This window comes from Eucalyptus grandis, chromosome 9 (assembly GCF_016545825.1).
Source record: "Eucalyptus grandis isolate ANBG69807.140 chromosome 9, ASM1654582v1, whole genome shotgun sequence".
NCBI lineage: Eukaryota > Viridiplantae > Streptophyta > Magnoliopsida > Myrtales > Myrtaceae > Eucalyptus > Eucalyptus grandis.
Genome location: NC_052620.1, coordinates 7,115,236 through 7,120,733, shown reverse-complemented (window position 1 = coordinate 7,120,733; position 5,498 = coordinate 7,115,236). Strand labels below are relative to the sequence as shown.

Here is a 5,498-nt window from a genome sequence, read left to right as displayed (position 1 = left end):
AAAACTCCAAAAATTATTGATTGCTTTGGTGTGTTTGACTCTTTTTTTCTATCATTTAATTTATTTACTTTGGTTATTGAGTGTTAATTTCATTAGTTGCGCATAAGCATAATCATCCTTTGCATGTTAGTGGCTAGGTTAAAATCAATTCAAGTTGTCTAACAAATATTTTTTACAAAACAAAAGAGAAAATGTATCGAATGGGCATTAAATAAATCTAGTGAAATCAAGTTCCCGCGTCTATAATCTTCGGCTCGTAGAAGTAAAGTATTCTCTCATATTTTACTTGGTCTTTTAATTAACTCACAAAAAATAGATTAGTTGTAATTCCTAATTGAAATTGATTTACATGTTAAGAACTTGAATCAAGTTTCAAATTGGTGTGGGCTTGGGAGAATTAGAGCAAAGTGTAGGCTTAGTAATCCATTGGCTAAACCATAAGTAGTTGACCCTCTGCAAAGGTTATGAGATGGCCATAATAAAAAAAAAAAAGGAAAAGAGAAGAAAAAAGGAAGAAAATGAAAAAGAAAAGAGTAAATTTATAAAAAAAATTATTATTTTTTAAAATAAAAATTATTTTTACAAAATATCCATATCGGTGTTGATTGTGTAACGTAAAATGGCTAGTATTCATGTCAGTAATTTCCATGTTAAAGTAGTCGATGGATTCAATTGGTAAAACGTGAAAATGTATATAACTAAATTGGGATTGAAATATTTAGAAATAAATTGATACAAATGCAATAGATTTATAACTTTTTTAGGGTACTTTTCCTTATTTTTAATTTGTAGAGCCTAGTTATGAATTCCGCTTCTAATGTTAAAAAATTCCAAATTGTTGGTCCGAATTTTTGTTAACATGATGAGTCATTGGCTCATTTTTTAACATAAATGCTACATAAATGCTGTGTGCCCTATTTTATGTTTTGACCATTAAAACGTGCACAAAAATCATCAACTCATTCTTCACGTGAATATGAAAAAGTGAACCATACAAGAACGACAAGTTCATATCATCTCTTATTGGCACAATCCGCTTAAATTCTTTCTTTACCTGCTCATAAGATAGGTTGATTGGGAATGGTCCCTAATCATCAGTTTTTAGGCGAAACGAAGGTATGGCCACTAGATGTTTGGCTCGAGGGAGCGTAAGACCGAACTCTTCACTCATGTCGAGTTCGGACGGTGACATATTGTCTGGAAGCTCCCAATCAAAGCAATGCGCAAGTTGCGCCAACACCAGCCGGATCACAATTAGACCTAGTTGCATCCCGGGACATCCTCTACGACCAGACCCAAATGGCACAAGTTGAAAGTCATGTCCCCGAACATCAATGCTTGTCCCTTCAAACCTCTCTGGGATGAACTTTTCGGGGTCGCCCCAAACGTGTGGATCTCTTCCGATTGCCCATGCATTCACAATGACCCTGCCTTGCGTGGGATGTGGAAGCCACCGACCGTGCAGTCCTCGATTGACTCGTGTGGAAGAAGTAACGGGACGGGCGGATGTAGCCGGAGGGTCTCTTTAACGACCATGTCTAGGTAGTCCAAGCTCTCTATGTCTGATTCCTCCACGATTCTGTTCATGCCCACAACTTTCTTTAGTTCATGCTGAAGTTTCTTCATCACTTGTGGATGTCTTATGAGCTCGGAAATTGCCCACTCTATTACTGTAGCCGAAGTGTCTATGGAGGCCCCCATCATGTCCTAAATATATTAAATTAAGTGGGTGCTGAATTAGTTGAAAAGAGAATGATTCACAAGTCATCTTCTCATAAGTTAAAGGGAATTCTCTATCAATCAACATCTCATCAACCACGTGTAACCAATAATTCAGAAGTGGTGTCGAACATGTCTGTTCTGGATTTTTATACTTTCCTTCTTGACAAAACGACATATACTCAACTTGCGTTGGGAGACAAACCATGCGTGTCTTTCGAAGCATTGATTTAACAAAGAGAATAGTGTTGGCGAATGTGAGACTTCTAGATGTCCAACTGTGTCATCGACTTGACTTTTTTGTTTTTTTTGTTTTGACCGTTCTCATTTACTTGATTGACTGGTGGATCAATCGCTAAGCTTCATAAGGCTATTAAAATATATATATATATATATATATATATATTATATCTATTGATTGTTTGCATAAACTATGTAAAGACAGCCGTAAAAAGCTGTAAAGCATTAAGTCACTAAACCGTTCATCCATCTCAAAAATCAAGTATCTAGAATAATGATCTTTCTCCCAAAAATAAAGAAAAAAGAATAATGATCTTTCGCCTAAAAACGGTGCTTTCATCTCCCTTTATTGGCTGGATCGCGATACGTCTCCCAAAAATGAGTTAAGATAGGGACCGCATTCATAAGAATCTTATTATAAGATCATGTGTCCCACAAACTTTGAAAAGCTACTAAAAAAACAAAAATAGTGCGGGAAAGGGGAAAAAACAAAAGGGCTCAATTTTTTTTTTTTTTTTTTTTTGGTAACATGTCCACACTTTAATTAACTTTCCACATAGCAAGGCAAGGTCAGGAGGATTATAAGTTGAACTAGGATAAATTCTATTTGTCTGTAGTAATTCCTCAATTCGTGTGGGATGGGGACTATCATGCATGGTGGTGGTATTCATGTGTCGAAATAATCTGGGGTACCTCGTCATCAGAAAAGAAAATGAACACAACGATGAATTACCAGCATTATGGCTTTGATATGGGGCCTGTCCATATGGTACTCGCCTTCATTAGATCCCATGAAACCCAGCATGATGTCAACGAAGTCTTTGCTCTGCCGTTGCTCTTTCTCGTACTCCAAGTGCTCGTCAATGATCTTCTCCAAGAAGGTATCAAACACTTTGCTCACAGCTTTCATGCGCCGGGTCAACCCTTGAAGATCAAGCGGAGCAAAGCATGGAATATAGTCTCCAATGTTAAGCGTCGCGGTCAATATCATCCCTTCTTGAATCCAAGCCTTGAACCCTCTCTGGTCGAACTCCTCATCCAGGTACTTCTTCCCGAAAATCATTCGGCAATTCATGTCGGTGCTCAGCGATGAGATCTTTCCACTCAGATTGATAGTGGCGCGGTCAACAGATGCGTCTCTGAGAAAACGCACCAACAAGCCGACCTCTTCCCTTCGGATGGACTCAAAGGATTTGACCTTGGCGTTGCTAAGAAGCTCCAAAGTGCACATCTTTCGCACGTTCCTCCAGGACGGACCATAGGGTGAAAAGGACAAGTTCCTTTGTTCGTAGAGCATGTGCTTCATGGCTTCTTGTGGCGGTCGGCTTGCGAAAACAAGATCATGGGTCTTGAGGACTAGCTCCGCTGCTTCGGGCGATGAGACGATGATCGTGGGCATGAACCCTAAACGCAAGTACATGATGGGTCCATACTTTTGAGCTAATTTGCGAAGATCATGGTGAGGGTTCTTTCCTAACGAAGGGAGGTTTCCAAGAATCGGAAACCCTCTTGGGCCAGGAGGCAATTCCTTCTTCTTGCTCTGTGTTTTCCACAGCAAAGATCGAAACAAGAGATGAGCAAGTAAAGCGAAGGTGAGTGCAATCCACATCCAAGCCATTGGAGGTGGTTCCTTGGAACGAAGTGGAGGGGAAGAGGGTGATGGGTTTTTTTACTTTGATATGTAGGTATAAATACGAGTAGGAGACGGGATCTGTGCCTAAAAATGGACAAGATCCCTTGCTGGGTAACGACAAATTTTCTGGCCGATGTCACTAATTGTCAACCATTGTCATTATAACGTTGCCTGACCTACGAATTGTATATTCGTAGTAATTTTCCTATAGCTCCGCTGACGGTCACTCCGTTTGAAGCGTGGTTTGAAGCGTGGACCCCAAAAGGATTTTGAGGAAATCGGTTGACTTTCTCAGCCGGACTCATCTGTTACTCTTTTCTTTTTTTCCTTTATTGCAAGGCCAGACTAAGAGACGAAATTATAAGCCAGTCCACACAATCAATTTTCTTGAATATGATGAAAGAAACAATTCGAAATATAAATAATTACAATTAGAAAATATTATTACTTGCTAAAAAAATCATTAATGTCATTATATAAATCTATTAAATTTAGAAGATGAAAAAACAAAATTAAAATGCGTGCTTGAGGTCCGCAATCTGAATTTTTTTATTTGGTTCCTCCGACACTTGCAAAAGAAATTTAAGATGCTCTGTGGATTTTGAACTTTTGTGTATGATCTAGATAGCATAATCAAATAAAGGATCCTACCATTTATTTAGATTGTCAAAATTGACAACGTTAGATATAGAGTTCGAAAGTTATGAACGCTTGAAATCCTTTCTCCATCAAGAGTATATGTAATTGCTTAGTTTGTCATTTACTCCAATATGATAATGAACACACAATGTGTTGTGAACGAGCGATCAAACAATAATATAGACAGAATAATAAAATAAATCGAACACTAGATTTACGTGGTTCGGTCGTAAAGACCTATGTTCACGGGGAGAGCAGTGACGAATTTCACCATAGATCAAGCAATACAAAGAAATTACACACTCGAGTCACTCAAACATTCTCTCAGTGTTTCCCAAACCCAAATTACACCTAATAACGCATGCAGTGTTTAGCCTCGAAATTCCTCAAGAAATAATCTCTCAATCTCACGAAGGAATTACACACAAATCTTACCACAAGATTTAATTAGCTTAAACACTAAATCTTCTTGGATGTAATTCACGGACAAGAACAATAAAGAAAATCCCTCCCAAACTCGACGACGAGGCGGCGCTTCAAGACCAATTCTTTATGATCAACCTTCTACCACCCACGGCCGTAAGTCTATATACTATAAGTGAGACCCTTATTCTTTTGCCGATTTCTCATAGGATTTTGTATATTTCAAACAAAAATCCAAGTCCAAGTCAAAGTTGGAGTTTTCTATTTTAGCGGTCAAATTCTCCAATGCAGATTCAAAATTTTGGGAAGTTGATCTTTGGATCTTCTTTGCTCGATTTTGAACATCCGCAATATATCCAATTCAGAATATTCGAAATTTCACATTGGGCTCAAACTCGGGACATATTTTAACAATCTCCACCTTGACTCGACATTTGAGCCAAGTCGCAATCACTTTGCAAAAAATTAAAACTTCGTCGCTACTTTCCCATAGCCCTCAATGGGCTCAACCGCCATAGAAATTATCCAAGTCCAAGCTTCGCTTGAACTTCACAATAACCGAGGACCTCATCAGAATACCAACTCCACATGCACCTTTAACTGCTCCATAAGGATTTTCCGACGCAATCTCCTTAACTACAGATAAAGCAAAACCATTGTTGCATCTATATCTGTTAGGAGATCAAATACGTACCTTGTTAATTTAAGCAGTTATGGCAACCATTGGGTCTATAGACTCCACCTCGCTACAAGCACCATCTGAGTCGATTACTTTCCTAGTACTCGTACTCACTACCTCAGGAGTTTCTGGTCGCAACTCCACCTCAAGCTAAACACCGTTCAT

At 38.6% G+C, this 5,498-nt stretch overlaps 1 pseudogene; it reads right to left on the bottom strand.

The window, feature by feature from the left end:
- Window positions 1-954: 954 nt before the first annotated feature.
- LOC120288373 lies at window positions 955-3,602 on the bottom strand (annotated as a pseudogene).
- Window positions 3,603-5,498: the final 1,896 nt, after the last annotated feature.